Raw genomic sequence first — 19,904 nt, forward strand, 5'->3', positions numbered from 1 at the left:
AGTTCAGTTGGTGAGTGTCATGCTGTGTACCAAAAGGTTGCCAGTTTGATTCCTGGTCAGGGCACATACCTGGGTTGTGGGCTCAGTATGGTCAGGGCATGTACTGAAGGCAATCGATTGATATTTCCCTCTCACATCAATGTTTCTCTCTCTCTCTCTTCCTCTCCCTCGGGTGAGGATTAAAAAAAGTACTAATAAAATTTAATTTAATTTAATTTTAAAATGACTGACTATACCAAGTGTTAGTGAAAATGTAGAGTAACTAGACTCTCGTGCACTGCTGGAAGGAATGTAAAATGGTACAAGCATTTTGGAAAACAGCTTAGCAATATCTTAAAAAGGTAAACATATGCCTTCCATATGACTGAGTCATTCCATTTCTAGGTATTTATGTAAAAGAAATTAAGGTATGTCCACACAAACACTTGGACATGAATATTTGTGGCAACATTACTTATAATAGCTGAAAACAATCCAAATGTTCACCAACAGGTAAATGGATGGTATATAACACAATGGAATACTATTCAGCAAGAAAAAGAAGCAAACTGTTGATAAATACAAGAACATGGATGAACCCCAAAACAATGATATTGAATGAAAGAAGCCAGACATAAAAGAGTACATATTCCATATAAAATTCTACAAAATGCAAATTTACTGATAGTGACAGAAAGCAGATAAGAGGTCATCTGGGCATGGAGGTTGGGAAAACTGGTGGCAGGAAGCAGGGAAGATAAGGAAGGCAGGAGGGAGGGATTATAAAGGCACATGAGAAAATTTTCGGGTGGTGGATATATTCAATATATTGATTGTAGTGAAGTTTTACAATGTTACATATGTTAGAACTTACCAAATTATATAGTTTAAATATGGGTATTTTACCATATGTCAATTATACAACAATGGAGCTGTTTCTGAAAAATCTATAATAATAAAAGGGTAATATGCTAATTAGACTGGACATCTTCCAGACATCATTCCGGATGTCCTTCCTGATGAAGCCGGGGCCGGAGGGAAGCCTGCCCGGGTCCCAGGTGCCTGCCAGCGGCCAGAGGAGGGAAGCTCGGGTCCCAGGTGCTGGAGGAAAGCTGGTATAGGAGGGAAGCCGGTGCCGGCAGCCAGGGGAAGGAAGACCTACTCTTGCATGAATTTTCGTGCATTGGGCCTCTAGTTAATATATAAAGAAAGACCTGGTCCTGATCCAGTCCCTGCTAGAGGCTAGCTATCTGACAATGGAAGGCATTAGCCTTCCTGGGTCTCCATTTTCTATTGTGTAAGAGTAGAGATGATTCCAAAGGTCTTTCCAGCTCTGTTAATTTGACTGAGGTATGGGTCACTTACCCCAGCATTATCACAGTTGGTCAGGACCCCAGGAGTTCTCAGCCTAAAGACCTGTCTTAAAGGTATCCCACGCTGACTGCTACCTGAAAGGCCCAGTGGCATACCTCTCCTGCCTGAATCACCATCCAGTGGTTGGCATCCATGTGGACCACGTATCTTCCAGGAGCCAAGAATCAACCTGGATTCTGTGTGGCCGCTCCAGCCCAGCCTGTGCCCTTCACCTCTCTTCTCTTCCCACCACTCGATGCTTGGCCAGGCTCTCCTCCAGCCACACACTGGCACCTTAGCATTTTGGTCTTATTTCTAGAATGTGGATTGGCATACCAGGGTAAACACCACCAGGATATCCAGACAAGCCATAAAATCAGCTGCAAGTCAAAGTAAGCAATAACTTCCAATGTTTTTGCTTTCCTGAGTCAGACAAAACCTCAGTTTGCCCTGAGCTAATCCCAGTGGTCACTGTGACTCAGCAAGACCTCAGCTTCACCTCAACTCCAGTGGCAGAAATACTCAGAGGTAGGTTTAAGCCTCCTGTCCCTTCAAGGGCCAAACTGATTCTCACTTCCCCATTCAGCTCTCACTTCTATTTCAACACACTGGCCTCCCTGTCTATTTAACTGACTTCCCAGGACTCTCTACATTAGCTTCTCACTATATTCCAGGTTACTTCCTTAAACTTGATATACAGGATTGTACCACTGGCCCATTCATCAAGGCTAAAGGTTTTTCACTGATTAGCCATGTAACTTAATCACCATGTACTCCAGAGGTATTCTCCATCCCACCTGCCCTTCTCCATCTCCATGGTGGACCTCCAGCAGTGCCCTGAGTCATGCCTACCTGGTCACTCCTGCTTGACCAAGCATCTCAGGCCCAGCTGACCGCCAGCTCCCTACTGCACCCTTCAGGGCCCAACCTGGAGCAACTTTGCCTAGCAACTCCGGCTTTGGCTCAAACAACCACAGTTCCAACAAGTGAGTTAAAACATATCTAGAAAAGTTGCAAAATAGAAAACTTTGAAAAAAATTCAGTGCTGAATTTATGGGGAAAATAACAGAATTAAATATATTTTGTAATCATTTTAAACTATGTGCATGTCATTTATAATAGTCTCATTCAATGATAAGGTTGTTTTGGACAATTAAGGGAATGGCATATTATATTATATCATGGGGTGAAACGCTATTTGCTAATAGCCGGAGTTCTCATAAGCTGTTGAAGATGAAGGGAAGACCATTTTAGCAGTGACTTAATGACACGTATAATTTATGGGTGGATAATGTACTATAGGTATAGTTTGAAGGTGAATTTTAACAAAAGATTGGCTTTTAGAGGAATAGCTCTCTAGTCAAAGTTTTGAAGTTATCGCTGAGTATGACTTTGGAGGGTTTTGTTTCCTATCCTGTAATAAACCATTAGTCCATTAAAGTAAAATATACTTATCATGACAAGAAGCCACATAGAACTGATTAACAGGGTGGAGCAAAAGTAGGTTGTCTGTGTGGAAAATAATACAATAATAAATAGATAATAATACAGGACTAGCTCTGTGTTTTGCGTACTCACAAGTGTAAACTACATTTTCCCCACCCTGCATAAATCATTATTTACCTGAGTGAAGAGGAGGAAATGATGGTATGAACAAGCAACTGACAAAGCTTTAAAATTACTAAAGCTTAGTTTTGCATCTATATTTGATTTATAACAGCATTAGCTATCCTAAGAATTCATTTCAAATAAAATGACAAAATCAGCTGGGTTATCTTGTCCTCTTCCCTCTCCCTCTCTCCTAGGCTCCTTCTCTATTCCTGCTCTGACAGGCTCCCCAATGGGCCAGCCGTGGTGTAAAACCAGCACCAGGTCCAAACTGGGAGCAGCAAAAAAAAAAAAAAAAAAAAAAAGATAATAGACTTGAGAAGCATTTCAGTGTTTTAAAAAAAAAAGTCAAAGACTCTTTCAGGATTTGAGCACTAAAAAGGCTCTTGGAGGCTGTCACAGATAGGAAGGAAGATAAAGGGTTTTCAGAAAAATGTACTCAGCATTAAAAAAATGCCTGAACACACATACATGTCTTCCTAGAATAATGTGATCTCCTCCCCTGCCCCCCATCATGGTAGAACCCAGGTTTTTCGGGGTGGGGGTTGTGTGTGTGTGTGTGTTAACGCACGCGCGTTAATCCTCACTCAAGGATATTTTTCCCATTGATTTTTTGAAAGAGTGGAAGAGAGGGGGAGAGGCAGAGAAAGAGAGAAACTTCGATGTGAGAATGACACACTGATTGGTTGCCTTTGACAGGCACCCTGCCCGGGGCCAGGGATCGAGCCTACAACCGAGGTATGTGTCCTTGACCAGAATCAAACCTGGGACCCTTCAGTCCGCAGGTCAATGCTCAATCACTGAGCCAGACTACCTAGGGCAGAACTCAAGTTTTTGATAGAGTGAATGGTGGGCACTAAAAGACTCCCATTGGAGAACAGGGCCATGAACTGTCTGCACATGATGAAGGCAAAGGACAAATCAATGATAACTCTTCAATTTCTAGTCTGAGTTACTACTAGAAAGGTTGGAGGCCATTACTGGAAAATCAGGAAAAAGTTAATTTAGGATTTACAGTGATAAAGAGTTTAGGCTTAGCCATGTAAATCAATGAACACCTAACTTAGAAATAGTTTTGTAATAAACAACTGAAAATATGATAACTTTTCTAGACACTAGCATCAGGGTAGGGCAAGATGAGCTGTCATGAACATTATGCAGGCAAGACAATCAGCAATGGCCCAGGGTGGGTGGGTGGCCACAGGCAGGTACCAAAGTGAGCATAAGTCAGGAAGCATAACTGGGGTCAGCTACTACAATCAGCAGAAGCACAAAATGACCAAGGGAGCAAGAAAGGAAAGACGGAAACCATGGGTGTAACCTACTGTCAAGGTCAACAGACTCAAGTGAAAAGGAAAGGTGTGAGAGCATTAGGGTTCAGGCATGGCACAGACCCAATTGACTTTTTGGAAGACTAACACAGCCTGCTTTGAAGACTCACGACCCATCTTTCCAGAACCACTCTGGTCTACCAATACTTGACACAAGCAGTTAAAAAGTATTAGATGATCCATGAAAGAAACTGGTAAGGGAGTGAAAAGATAAGTCATGAAGTGGGAAGACATATTTTCAAGTCACATATCTGATAAAGAATATAATACTAGTACTCTTAAAACTTAATAAGAAAATAAGCAACCCAAATAAAAAATGGGCAGAAGTCTCAATAGACACCTCACCAAAGAAGATATACAAATGGCAAAAAAGCATATGAGAAGATGTTCAATATTACAGGTCATTAGGGAATTGCAAACTAAAACAACGAGATACCACTACATACCTATTAGAACAGCGAAAATCCAAAATATTGACAACATCAAATGCGGGTGAGGATGTGGAACAACAAAGAGAAGCTTTCATTCATTGCTGTTGGGAAAGCAACATGGTATGGCCTCTTTGGAAGACAGTTTGGCAGTTTCACATAATCTTACCACATAATCCAGCAATCATGGGCCTAAGGAATTCACTCAAATAAGTTGAAAACTCAAGTGCACATAAAAGCCTGCACACAAATGATCATGGCAGCTTTTTTCTATAATGTCAAGAATTGGAAGCAACCAAGATGTTTTTCAATAAGTGAATGGGTAACATCATACCTTCATTCAATGGAGTATTATTCAGTGATAAAAAAAGAGATGAGTTATGGAAGCCACAAAAAGACATGTAAAAAAAAAAAATAAAGACATGTAATAACCTGAAATGATAAGTGAAAAAAATCCAGTCTGAAAAGGCTACCTCCTGTATGATTCCAACCGTATGGCATTCTGAAAAAGGCAAAACTATAGCTAGTAAAAGATCAGTGGTTGCTAGGGATTTGGAGATAGGAAAGGAGGCAAGAATAGGTGAAGCACAGGAAATTCTGAAGGCAGTGAAACTATTCTGTATGATAGTGGGTACCTGACATTATGCATTTGGTAAGCCCATATAATGTACAACACAAAGAGTGAAACCTAATGTGAACTATGGACTTTAGTAAATAATGGTGCATCTATATTGCTCATCAGTTATAACAAATGTACCAAACTAATATAAGATGTCAAGAAAAGGCAAAATGTACTGGGAGTGGACAGGTAATATGGGAACTCTTTGTACTTCCTGCTCAATTTGTCTGTAAACCTAAACTGCTATAAAAATTAAAACCTATTTTTCAAAAAAGCAATGGATGTACCCCTTCATGAAAACACAAACAAACCTGCCCTGCTCACCCCTCACTGTGTCTGGCACCTAGCACAGTGACGCTCACTGAGTAGGTAAATTAATTTTAAAAAGTTTTCAACAGAGAACTCCTAACATGAGTATGTGCATTTACTAAATGTATGTAAAAGTGCTGAGTGTGTAGCAACTTAAAAACATGCTAATTCATTCATTGTATTATCAAATGAAAAGGTTATCAGTACCATTAGAGCAGACTATAGTTGTTGGGGTGACACTTATTTAAGCAAACTAAACATAGCCAGAGAGAATAATTTCTGTTTAGTTTTAATACTATTTGGTTTTTAAGTGAATGTTTCATCCTGCATTTTATGCCATATTTTGAAAACTGAGTCATATCCTATAATTAATTATTTTCAATGAAGTTTTTATTTTGCAGTCTGTGCTTAGGGTAAAAATTCATCATTAAGAAAATTTAATTCAAATATATTTTGCATAGATATCAAATATCCACATGCTATTCCTTTCCTAATGCTCTGACTGTCATGATTATGGCATTCAGAAATGACATAACATCAGGTTTTACAAAGATGAGTGAAAGACAGTAAGTTCTCTTACAAAAAAAAAACATGTCTTAAACACACACACACACAGAGACAATGGGATTTCCTTTGTTCCTTTACTGAAGTTCATTTGCATTCCTCCCCACTAGTGCATGATCCCTTTCACATCATGGGCACCCTAGTTCTACCTTTGCCCAGGTATGTTGTCATTGGGTCAACCTGGTGCGTCCTTGGATTTCCTTGCAGGCACTGTAGTCCCTGGGTATCCAATTTATGTGATGAATCATCCATCTGCTGCCCTAACTCCAGGCTATGTGACCAGCCCATCTGTGCTTGTTGACATTATGGGCTGCCTAACTTAAGTGCAAGTGCTGCGCGCGCGCTCTTTCTCTCTCTCTCTCTCTCTCTCTCTCTCTCTCTCTCTCTCTCTCACACACACACACACACACACACACACACACAGACACACACACACACACACACCACATTTGGAAACATTGCTCCTTCTCTGTCCCATTGATCTTGGCTACCTGCAGCTTTTTCACTCCACTTTCATAACTAACCAGAACACCATGCCCTACTCAGCTGGCCCAGACCTGGTGGTATTAAATAGCTTTTGCTTGCTTGTCATGTGCGATTCTTCATCTCGAAGTGGACCATTCATTCTGCAGCAACTGTTCCAAATTACAGGGTGAGCAGCATTCATCATCACCATCTACACACAGCCACTGATTTCTTCCATCTCTTTGCCATTTATTCCAACAGATCATATAGTTATTGCATTGCTTTCATCTTGGCTGTATGTGCTTCCAATCCAGGATGTATTTTCTTTTCTGGAACTTCTGTATCTTCCAGAATCTCAGGGAAACGTGTTTAAGCCCCAAGTGTCTGCACTAAGGTTAAAAAGGGCATCGCCCCAAAGCACAACCATGAGCAACAGAAGCCCCTTAGGATGAGGGTTTTTTGGGCGGGGAGAGGCAAACAGAGCCTGAAGAAACCAATTTCAGAAACACCAGTGAGCAGACAAAGCTACAAAACCAAAGGGGAAAACCCTGGAGAATGGCAATCACATTTTTTTAAGTGGATCTAGATCCAGGAAAGATCCACCTCTTGATTCTCAACTCAGCATAACTGATCACTTGTCTATATTCCCTACTAGAGTATATATCCCTGGAGTAGAAAAATCAACATAGTCTTTTCTTAACTTTCCCAAATGCCCAGAAGATGCTTTTTACCTCCTGGATACTCCATAGGTAAGGACGGGAAAGAGGGAGGGACCATGACTTATGAATCCTATGTGGAGGAAGGAGGAGCGAGCTGGAAGCAGGTCACTGCAGACTGGAGAGTGATGTGGGGACCTAACTACCTGGTTTCACCAGGAAGCATATCCTTTGCCACCTACTTGCATGAGTAAGAACCACACTCCTCACAGTTGTTACAGGCTCCTTTCACTAGTGTGTGAATTACCTCCTCTTCATGTCATTGGATTCCATTTTGTACATTCAATGTTTCGAATATACTCCAGAAGCTATAAAACTGTATTTATTTAGCTTCTGGGGTTCTCCAGAAACTGTCTGTGTAAATTGTGTCAGCTTGCTACATTCCAACAGATGCTGAGATGGGGATCCTTGTAAAATTCACTCGCCATTACCAGTAGGTGGCCAGAGTCTATTTTTCAGGGCATTGAGAACCTCACTAGACTTGATAGATTCGAAGGTAACAGATGAACATGTTTATCTGATTTTTTAACATTTTCTTCGATAATTGACACGTTCTGTGCTGAAAAATCTGAAGCAACGTATGTTTTTATCTAAATCTCTACTCTGAACCATCAGACGAGTTTCAAACTGGTAGACATAAATAAGTGCTTCCTTGAGTTCTGCGAAGGAGAAGACTCATTGGACCTTTTTCATGGTATTTTCTTTCTTCAGTAAACCAGAATGCATCATTCAGGGCTCACTGCAAGTGCCCCAGGGGCTTCCCAAAGCCATCAAGATGGATCTCCAGCCTCTGCCTCCTTTAATACACTGTGGGCTTCTAACAACTCTGACTTATTCGATTAACATTGGCTGGGTGTCTGCTGTGTGCAAAGCACTGCTCCACGTGTTACAGGAGCAAAGAGATGAAAAGATACAGTCCCTGCCCTCCAGGAAAATACAATCTAATAGGAGAAGAGCCTGCATGTAATAACAAGGTCTGCTCCGCAATTAGCCATGAATTTCAGTTGAATGTTTGTTTTTTCTTATTTTGGGAGGCTGTTATATAGCTTTCTGAACATACAGTTCTCTTTATTGTAACCATGTATATTTCTAATTCTCTTTCAGGGAAACCTAATTAAAAACTCAAGCACCAGGAGTACATTTTGTCCTGATATTTGCTCTTTCATCCTGGCTCCTGACAGCTCCTAAATAGCCTGGAATTCCTAGGTGATAGGAGTGTCTTTGGGATGAATCTGGGTTGGCTCCTAGAGAGCTCCAGATGGGAACTGCTCACCAGACAGACCGAGTCAGGAGGAGAGGTTTGGAACTTTCAGCCCCAACCACTCCTCCAGGAGAGAAGATTCAGATGATGATTGAACATACCTTTGTGATGAAGCCTCCACAAAAATAAGTACACAGTTTGGAGAACTTCTGGGTTGTTGAACATGTCCACATACTAAGAGACTGGCATAGCCCAACTCTATAGGGACAGAAGTTCTTGTGCTTGGAACCCTATATCTCTCACCCTACATATATCACTTCATCTGACTATCCACTCAGAGCCTTTATTATAGCCTTTATAACAAACTGTTAGACATAGTAAGTGCTTCCTTGAGTTCTGTGATCCATTCTAGCAAATTACTATACCCAAGAGGGGGTCATGGGCACTTCAATTCACGCTTGTCAGTCAGAAGTACAGGTGACAACCTGGGATTTGAGACTGGCATCTGAAGTGGGGACAGTCTTGTGGAACTGAGCCCTTAAACCTGTGGGACCTGATGCCAACTCCAGATAAATAGTGTTGGAACAAAACTGAATTACAGGACACCCAGCTGGTGTCACAGAATTGCTTGATGTGTGGACAACTCACAGATCTGGTATCAGGGGTGAAGTAGGGTTGAATAGAGTACTGAGAGTAGGGGAGGCACCCAGGAGTATTTTTCTTATACACAGAAAAATAAAATCATGTCCTAGGGAAGAGAATGAATTTTTGGACCAAGGCAAGTCCACTTTTAGACAGTACTCTACTCATCAAAACCTTGAGAAATTAGCCCAAATATTGAGATAAAATTGTATGTATTTAACACCTATACACAAATGGCAGGTCATCAAGGTGCATTAATTTAAAATAACTGGAAAAAAAAGCTCATAGACAAACAAAACAGAAGTCATGGGCTGATGGAAAAAATCTAAGCTGCTTGATGCATGAGATCCAAGGTCTCTAAAAACAAATTTTACTGATTTAAGGGTATTCCATTATTTAATTACATTGTTCTGCCTGGAGCTGGACAAGGCCTGTTATCTTCCTCTTACCTCTAGGCTGCCCAAGGACCCTTTCAAGTCACTTCTTCCATCTCTTCAGGCAGGTGCCTAGTCACACCTGAGGGCAATGGTGATCCCATTTCCCACAACCCTGCATTTGTCTCTGAGCACTAACCACTCCTCAGAATAACCCCTGGCCAAGAATACAATGGCTCAATATCTTTTTTTAATTAATTAATTTTTATTGAGAAAACACTGGCTAATAATATGATATAAATGTCAGGTGTACGACATTATAATTTGGTATCTGTATAGTCTATTGCATGCTCATCACCAAAAGTCTAGTCTCCATCTGTTACCATAAAGTTGACCTTCTTCACTCATTTCACCCTCTCCAACCTTCCTCCCTCCCTTACTGTCTAATATAATTAAAATGTTGAGTAAAATAGTTTTTTTCATCCTTTAAAAATTCTTCACTAAGCTAATATAAAAGAAACATGCAGAAGCCAAAACAAGGTGAACATAAGAACCCCAGAAAAGAACCGCACTCCAAAGCTCTGAAGTTTCTTCTGAACCTACTTTTGTAGCTAGCTGCTTGGGGTGGGGGAAGGAGGGTTGGAGATGAGGCCTCAAGCCCCCCAAAGTGAGTAATATAATAGGAAACACCCACAGAGGTATAACTCCAAAAAGCTACACCCTCAGCGTATAACTAAACAGAGAAAGACACTTGGCCCATTGAAAGGGCAGCATGACACACACCTAACTGAACACAGGTACAATTTCCTAAGGAGGAAAGAAAGCTACTTTCCCCTAAAAGCTTATAACCAACCCCCACCCACACACACTTTTTTTGTTACCTAGTGGCCCACATAAAAATTCAAGTAGAGAGTTTAATTTAAAGTGCTATTGGTGGGCAAAGCCCCCAAGTTCCTGGTATTGGCTAATAGAAATCTTCTGTTGTGGGACATCCCTTCAACCCAGGCCTCCAGACGCCTCCATCCAGAGTCTCTGCGTTGATCTCTCTGCTGTGTGGTTAAAAACCAGCTTCCCAGGTTTACAGAATTATTCATAGTTATCCAAACTTGGAAGCAACCAGATGTCCTTCAGTAGATGAGTGGATAAACTGTGGTACATCCAGACAATGGGATATTGTTCAGTGCTAAAAAGAAATGAGCTATCAAGCCATGAAAATACATGGAGGAACCTTATATGCATATTAATAAGTGAAAAAAGCCAGTCTTAAAAGGCTACATACTGTATGACTCCAATTATATGACATCTGTAAAAAGCAAAACTCTGAAGATAGCAAAAATATCAGTGGTTGCCAGGGGTTGGGGGTTCATGGGGGTATGAATAGGCAGAGCAAAGAATTTTTTAGGGCAGTGAAACTACTTTATGTGATACTATTATGATGGATACATGCCATTATACATTTTTCTACACTCATAGAATGACAACACCAAGAGTGAACTCTAATGTAAACTATGGACTATGGACACATAATGATGTGTTAGTGTAGGTTCATCAGCTATAACAAATGTCAGCTATTAATGTGGGGGGGGGGCAGGAGGTATGTAGGAAATCTCTGTACCTTCCTCTTAATTTTGCTATGAACCTAAAACTGCTCTAAAAATAAAATTTATTAATTTTAAAAGGGTGTTGAAGACCAGAAAAAAATGGCTTCTTTCCAATGCCCACCCCCACTTCCCACCCCCCACCACCAGAATGTGGCTTCACCCTTTTACAACCTGACTTTCAAAAGTGGACAGATGGTTTTCCCTGGAGCATTTTCAAATTATCAAATACAACCCAAAAAGCCTTAAACAAGGTGACAGATGTTTTTTTCTTGTGCACAAAGATACACAAGTTCGGGGTCCTATGACCTTTTGTCAACCCACCCTTCAGAAGCAAAGCAGGTCTTCTGACAGGGGCGCAGAACTTACAGTAGCTAACAGTTCCTTACCTCCCATGACTGAGGAGGGGAGGGAGGGCTTTCAAATAAGTGCAGTCAAGGAGCCTGAGCTGAAACTTAACATGAGAGAAGCACAAGTAAATGGGAGAAACTGGATGTTTTGGGCCCCTTGGCTGTGAGACCCAAAACTCAAGCAAAACTTCCTATGCTTAGGGCCTCTACGTGCCTTGGTACGTCTCTAAGCAGGCAGAGAATAAAAAGGACTCTTTCCCATGCCTTTCAGCATTTTTTCCTCTGGATGTCCTCCCATAGGATTCTGAGGATTTCAGTAACTTCTAGTGCTCAGCCTTGGGCAGGCACAGTGTTCAGTGAGGTGGGAAGCTCTTCTCCTCACCATGCGTTTCAGTCCAGGCTGCAGTGGTCCCCGGTCTTCAACTGCTTTCTAACTTAGCTTCAAGCAGGCACCTTATTGGCCTGAAGAAATAGGACAATGTAAGAAGAAGCCCTCCCCCTTTTCCAACCAGAGTATCTTGGACACTGTTTTTATATTAGACTTCTGGGCAAAATTTTTATCTGCAGTCAAAGATTCTAATGCTTAATGAAAGTTTCAAAAATCACTGGAACAGATGATATCTAAGATCTAACCAACTGAAGGAAAAAGAAACCCATGGTCCATGTTTCTACAGATCAAGTAAGTTCATCTTAGTATTCCAGACCACCAGACGTTTTTAATAAACCATTTTCAAAATTCTACTTTATTCCTAAAAGAACTTCACAGCTTAATTTATTATCTTTTAAAGTATCCTAAAATACTCAAGAAAGGCATGTAAAAATTATCTGAGCAATCTGAAATACAAACCCTGTTTCTTTTCAAAAGAAGTACCCTCCAAAGAGACTGCTGGCAACTCTAATTAGCCAGGACCACACTGAGCGCTTACTGTTCTGAGAGCTTTGCACTGTTGTCCGTGGAGCAACAATGCTGCTCTACTTCACAGGCCTGGGAGAGGTCAGCCTGGGAAAAGGTTTTGTGGGTTTTATAAACTAGCAATTCATATAAGCTACTATTGTAATACCTGCTGAGAGTATTATGTGATAAACTCTTCTAAACCTAAGATGGGCAATATATACCAAGTCACCAGTTCTTGTGATTTTTGTAAGGGCTATCCTATCTAATAATAGACAAACATGGTAATTAACCATACCTCCACTACACTTCCCATCGGCTAATCAGGGTGATATGCAAATTAACTGCCAACAAAGATGGCGGCCAGCAGCCATGCAGCTGAAGCGAACATGAGGGTTGGTTGCCCCAGTGATGGAGGAAGCCAAGATTCCCCGCCTGCTGCGGCCCAGCTCTGAGCTCCAGATGCAACAATGTTGCAATTATAGAAGCTAAACAAACCACAGATACCTGCTTTCAGCCAGCCGGCCTCCAAGCTGGAGCCGCAACAAAGTTTCAATTACAGAAGGTAAATAAATCCCAAAATTAAAAAAAAAAGGAGAGACTGGGAGCTTCAGTTGCAGGCTTGGCCTACCTGAAAACAGCCCTCAGCCCCTCATCCAGACTGGCCAGGCACCCCAGTGGGAACCCCCACCCTAAAGGGGGTGTGGCAGCCTGAAAACAGTCCTCAGCCCCTCATCCAGGCTGGTCAGTCACCCCAGTGAGGACCCCCACCCTGAAGGGGGTGCGGGCAGCCTGAAAAAAGCCATCAGCCCCTCATCCAGGCTGGCCAGTCACCCCAGTGGGGACCCCCACCCTGAAGGGGGTGCGGGCAGCCTGAAAACAGCCATCAGACCCTCACCCAGGCTGGCCAGGCACCCAAGCGGGACCCCCACCCTGATCCGGGACACCCTTCAGGGCAAACCACTCGTGCACCAGGCCTCTATCCTATATACTAAAAGGGTAATATGAGAATTGAGCCTAACAGCAGAAAGACTGGGAATGACTGGTCACTATGACACACACTGACCACCAGGGGACAGACGCTCAATGCAGGAGCTGCCCTCTGGTGGTCAGTGAGCTCCCACATGGAGGAGCTCTGCTCAGCCACAAGCCAGGCTGATGGCTGCCAGTACAGCGGTTGTGGTGGGAGCCTCTCCTGCCTCCTCAGCCACGCTAAGGATGTCCGACTGCAACTTAGGCCTGCTCCCCACTGGCAAGTGGACATCCCCCAAGGGCTGCCGGGCTGCCAGAGGAATGTCTGATTGCCAGCTTAGGCCCAATCCCCTGGGGAGCAGGCCTCAGCCAGCAGATGGTCATCCCCTGAGGTGTCCCAGACTGTGAGAGGGCACAGGCCAGGCTGAGGGTCTACCCCCAAGTGCACACATTTTTGTGCACCGGGCCTCTAGTCCTATATAATAAAAGGCTAATATGCAAATTGTCCCCTCGGGAGTTCAACCGGGAATTTGATCACTCACTATGACATGTGCTGACCACCAGGGGCAGCGCGGAACATGGCAGGTGACCAGTGGCAGCAGTAGGGCGCTGAGGGAGTGAGGAAAGGAGGAGGCGCAGAGGCAGGAAACTTCGGAGACGGGGAAACTGCATGGTGGCGGCACGGACAGCGAGGGAAGGAGAAGGACGGAGGCTGAGAGGTGGGGAACCTGGTTGACCCTGATTGCCGGCCAGGCCTAGGGAACCTACCCATGCACGAATTTTGTGCACCAGGCCTCTAGTAATAATAATATTAGAGTAGAAAAGCAATGTTTCCTTAACTAGAGGGAAGAAGAAGAAAAAAAGGGAAGGGGAGGAAGAGGAAATGATGAATAAAAAGAGGAAGGAGCCCAGCCGGCGTGGCTCAGGGATTGAGTGTTGACCTATGAACCAGAAGGTCATGGTTGGATTTCCAGTTGGGGCACATGCCTGGGTTGTGGACTCAATTCCCAGTGTGGGATATGCAGGAGGCAGCTGATTAATGATTCTTCTTCATCATTTATGTTTCTATCTCTCTCTTCCTGTCCTTTCTCTCTGAAAGCAATAAAGTATATTTTTAAAAAGAAGAGGAAGGAGACAATTACGAATGAAAGCATTCCAACTCGGGTGTGGACAAGCAGTCCTCCTCAAAAAGCTCCTGCCACAGAGACACTGATGAGCTCCCATTGCAAAGATCGGAGACACTGAGAGCGGTCTGTCCCTTGGCGCTCCCTGTTAGGCCCCACAATTCCACGCATCAGAGGCCAGGATTTACAAGGCAGAGCCTAGCTCACAGCTGAGGGACTCAGTGGTTTGTAACTGATTCAAGTGCCGATGAGGCTCAGGCAAATCAGAGTCAGGCCCAGCCTACAGTGACCTCTTCTGAAGCCGCTCCATTCCTGCTGAGCCATTCACCTACACAAGGGTCACCATATTTTCCTCTGAAGCCCTCTGCTGCAATTTTAACTTGGCAGATGGAGAGGTAATTGACCCATATTTTTATTTTTAATGTAACTTACAAAAAAGAAAAAAATCCTTATTCTAAGGCTCTAAAAATTGTCAGTCATTATGAAGTAATTAAGACCCAGAGTATCACATAAAATTCCTAGAGAAGCTCAACCCCCTATAAGGTTATTTTTTTTTCACAGTCCATTATGGTTCCATTATATGTGATTTGAAAAAAAATCAGTGCAGGTACATTCATCTTTAATAATGCTTTTGCAATTATGTTTTAATAACTGCTTGCTATAGCAAATTCCTCTTAATCTCCCTTCTAAATCTTTGAGAATATAATCCTGAAACAATGAAAGAATAACCTATTTCTAGTGCAGAATGAGCATAAAGAATGTTTTTAGTATTGTTCCTGTTCATTTAATTTATTTTCCATTTAAATGACCAATTAGAATTTTACCATCAGATGTGATGAAATATTGACATATTTAACTACTTAAAGTCTGTTGACCTTTGACTACCACACCTGTGCCCAGCAGTGCTTTAAGCTGCTCAAGGAGAGAGGTGAATTGAAGAGCTAAACAAGCTAGAGAATAGGAAAATATCAAGGTCATGTAAAGAATATATTGCACATGCAATAGTCTTAAGAGAATCTATAAACCATCAAAATTCATTTGTCACTACCCCACTTAAATGACAAAGAATAGACAGTGGAGTCTTTGGCCAATAGATCCAACAAGGAAGAGAAGGCATGAATGCTTCCTCTATCGTCTGAGGCTGCAGGTTTTGTTGCCTTGTGGTTTGGTGCTTGCCGGCTCCCACCCTTTGAAGCTACATAAAACCCACATCCTGTGATGTCTAATGCCAGGTTAAAATATTTGAGCAAACTCAAAATATCTCTAGCAAAGTGTGCTTGTGTCTATTTTTTTTTCAACTTTGGGAACTTTGCACAATCCTTTAGCACCGTATTTCCATCCCTATAGGAGCATGAGAAACCACGTGATTCTGTCAAGTCACTGCGTAAGAACCCCCAGTATAGTGGCTCTAATTCTAGAGTCCAAGGATGGACTATGTGATGATAAAAAGCTGCTCTGGGTTCAGTAACATTGAATGAATGAACACTTTACTTATCACAATGTTGTTTCTCTTACAAATTGAATACCAGGAAAAGACGTGAGTGAGATGATTTTTAAGGTCTCGAGGCCATGCTCAGTGGCTAAATCAATTTGCAGACTGTTTGTCCTAACTCTGCAGGCCCTGGGGATCCACAGCCCAGGCTGGAAATCAGATCTGCAGAAGCTTTGAAAGGCAGTAAGGCAACAACACTTTTATTTAATGATTTCCCTTCTCATTCCTAGGTCTGGGGAAAATAAGACATGCCAAAACACTGGCTAACAAGAGAGGCTCCTGAACGCTCTAATGCCACATCCTCAGCCCTGCTCCTAGCTACCTCAGAGAGCGCTGAGAGTGTCTAGCTGACATAAGAACTGTCTATTAGAAACCCTCAGTATTCATTTTTTGGGGGAGGAAAAGGGGGAGAGGAATCCAGTCTAATGGAAATGATAACCAAAAAATACTGTACTGAAATCTTAACATTTCCAACTCAAAAGTCACCTCCACTCTGTATCCTTGATACCCATCCTTACTTAAAAGGGCATAATGGACACAGATTTTGACTCCCTTTTGGGATTCTAGCAACAGCATGATCTGGGAAGACAAATTTTCAGCCCTTCTCAAATCCATCTCCTAAATCACTTTATCTCATCCTCAGTATTCTGTGGTTTTCAAGCATCTTAAAGAACTTTATAAAATATTAGTCAAAAAATACAATATATAACATAACTAAAACGGTAAATGAGTTCTCCAAGCAGCTGAAATCTTTGTTATTTAGCTAAAACACTTCATTGTTGGTGGATTCTCTGGAGCACCTTCCTGGAGCCAAGGATTCTATGGTCACCCACTTTGAAAGCCACTGGACTAGAAGATGGTTAAGTCCCTCCAAGGTCTGAAATGCCTTGACTCCCCCCACCCCATGGTCTATGCCCCAGGATTTCAGAGGTGTCCCTTGGTGAAGAAGTTAAGCTTGTCTTCTCTGGTAATTGAGGCTTAGAAAATAAAAACCAGTTTTCCCATGACTTATACTTTGTCCTTCAGACGATGGTTCTATTCACTGAACAAATCTGTCTTGAACAGCTACATGGATAGGTTGGGTAGAGGAGCTGTATTTGGTTCTAGAAGTTATAACTGTAAGTCATAGGACCCTTGACCATGGTGCTTACTTTCTGCCTGGCAGTTTGAGAGAGAGAAGCATTTTCATCATTCCTGCTACAAGTTCAAGGTCAATTTTATGTCTAATAGAAGAGGAACAAAAACTGATCATATTGCTTACAGAAAGAACTGAACATCAGAATTCTTGCATTTTCAAGGATATGTCAATAACTTGGTAATTTATCTTGACTGACATTGAAATGAGTACAATAAGATTTACTATGCACTAAAAAGAGATTTAATGTAGTCTGTGAGGAATTCAGAAAGAGTTTTACATTGCTTGATAAAATCTTCTAATAACAACTCATCACTACTTTGAAGAAGAATGAGATCATTAATCTCATGTAAGATACATAGACATGGACATCCACCCAAACACTTCAGAAATTAAGTCAAACTAAAAAAGTATACTGAGTTCTCTATATTAGTGAGGAAATTATGCAATGCTTTGTTAGAGCTCTTAGGAAATAAAGATATGCATTTGGAGAAGGGGGTAGATATTATCTACTAGGAAACCCGGTAGGAAAAGAAGAAAATAGCTACATGTTGAGCCCTATGCACACTCTTCGGGCTGATCCTATCCCCTGCCAAGCGATGCTCCATGACCCGTCATTTTTATCTTTAATATGCCCAAGAGCTAGGGTGATAGAAACTGTATGTCCTCAATTTCCTAGCATACTTTCTATTTGATATAATTTCATTTTCAAATGAGAACCTCACCACAATTTTATTGGCTTCATTAAGCAGCACTGCCCCCATTTTATAAGAGAGGAAACTGAGTCCAGGGGTGAAATGACCTGGATATCTACACTACCAGAGGGTGACATGAGGACTCCCACACTCTGCCCCCCGAGACCCAGTCCTGCTTGGGATTTCTGTTGAACATGTTGCCTGAAAATCCACTGGAGTATTCTGTTGATATAGAAAATATCTGGGCCTCAGATTTTCTGTGATGATGGATAAATCTCACTTATGAGAAAAAGTTATACAGTCCCTTTCATGCTTCTGGCTTCAGTGCCACTTGGCTGTGCAGATTTCTAAAAGCTTTTGAATAGACTAATAGACATGGAATTGTTCTGAACATCTGTAAGCAAAATATGAAAATGTATTACCCAGTGAATGAACATCCTGGGTTTTCTTGCCAGAACTGGGGTTATTTGTGTATTAGGCTAATGCACCGAAATTAACCCAGAATGCTTATCCATGGCAGAATGTCTTTTCATATTTTCATCTGTATAGTAATTATTATAAAATGTAAGAATAATTCTCTATCAGGGTATTCAGGAGTGTGAATAGCTCAATTACTTCTAAAATCAATGTAGTAAAGCAACAGCATGTCCGTTAATCAGTTGGTTTGCATAACAAATGTTTGGGGAGAGTGTGTGTGTGTGTGTGTGTGTGTGTGTGTGTGTGTGTGTGGGTGTGTGTGTATGTGTAGAGAAAGCCAGGTCAGCGCAATTCTTTAAAACAAATGTGAAAAATCAAGCTTCCATTTGACTATAGAGGAAGAATTCGAGAAGATATATATTCACATTATTCAACTTTGTATCATAAACAACCTTCCCTTAGTGCCTAGTACAATGTATATGGTACATTCCCAATAAATGATGCACTTAATTCATTCAAGAAAGGCTACATGAAATGTAGGCTCCTCATGGCCATTCCAGTCCAAGTTCTATGGGTTCTCTAGTGCAGGCATACACAGCGCTTTCAGGGAACACCAAGTGAATGAATCTTGGAAATCATTTTAGGAACAGAATGGTGGCCACTAAGACTTAAATTACCTCTTAGCACATCTCCCAGAGACAGATATGAAACACAACAAGAAAGAGTAGCCACACAATGGCTGTGGCAATGTAACCCTGCATCCAAGCTGAGACTGGGCTCCTAGTGCAGGAGCCACAGCTCTCAGAGCTCAAGATTCAGGCCTTAAACACCTAGGAGATGCAAGTTTCTCAGCCTGTGAGCTCTTGGTTCAGTGCTAATTGATGAATCTAAGGAAGGATGGTTTAAATGCCTGTTATAGAAGGATGGTCACTTTTAAAACAGGAAACTTAAATAAAATGGTGGACACATGTGAGGGAGGAGGAGTTTGCTGCAAAAGGCAAGGAGGCAGTCACAGCCTTTAGAAAATCACGGTGGCCTGGCTTCTGACTCTCAGTTTCCAAGGCCAAAATTCCACTCTTATCATTTAATTCAACCCAAGGTTAATCCAATATGGAGAGAAGGACCTTTGTAGACTAAACTCACAATAGAATGAGACATACATCTCAGAATGGCTTTTCATTTTGAATTTAAAATGAGAATTAGAACTTTCTGGCTGACTGGCCTGGTCTCTTTATTTTATTTCTGTAAATAATATTTACAGGAGGACAAAAGGTGAGAAGTTTCTATAGAGTGTGGATCAGAACAAAAGCAGTTAGCGATAGAACTTAAAAGTGTCTTGGTGTCAGGTTCTGAGAGTGTTCAGCAGCCAAACTTTACAGAGCAACCCATAGGGTGCCAGCAGGACCCTCCTTTCCCAGGTTGGCCTGGCTAACCAGCCTCCCTTCTGAGATCCTATTTATTTCTCTTTTACATTTGTCAGGGCACTCTATTAGGTTACTCTGAGGTCTTCCAGATCTGGAAGCCAACTCTCTTCAAAGTGACTGCCTATCTCCACTCTGATGTATTGTAGGCTTACTTTATACTCTTATTCCCAAAGGGAACTTTATTGAAATTCTTGAGGAACAGTTGTCCCCTTGTAT

At 41.9% G+C, this 19,904-nt stretch overlaps 1 protein-coding gene across 3 annotated transcripts in view; it reads right to left on the reverse strand.

The window, feature by feature from the left end:
* The window catches only part of MSRA (methionine sulfoxide reductase A), a 400,173-nt gene that overhangs the window by 164,573 nt on the left and 215,696 nt on the right, over positions 1 to 19,904 (reverse strand). The gene's annotated exons all lie outside the window — the stretch shown is intronic.

The sequence above is a fragment of the Myotis myotis genome, unplaced genomic scaffold (assembly GCF_014108235.1).
Source record: "Myotis myotis isolate mMyoMyo1 unplaced genomic scaffold, mMyoMyo1.p scaffold_m19_p_6, whole genome shotgun sequence".
Taxonomy (NCBI): Eukaryota; Metazoa; Chordata; class Mammalia; order Chiroptera; family Vespertilionidae; genus Myotis; species Myotis myotis.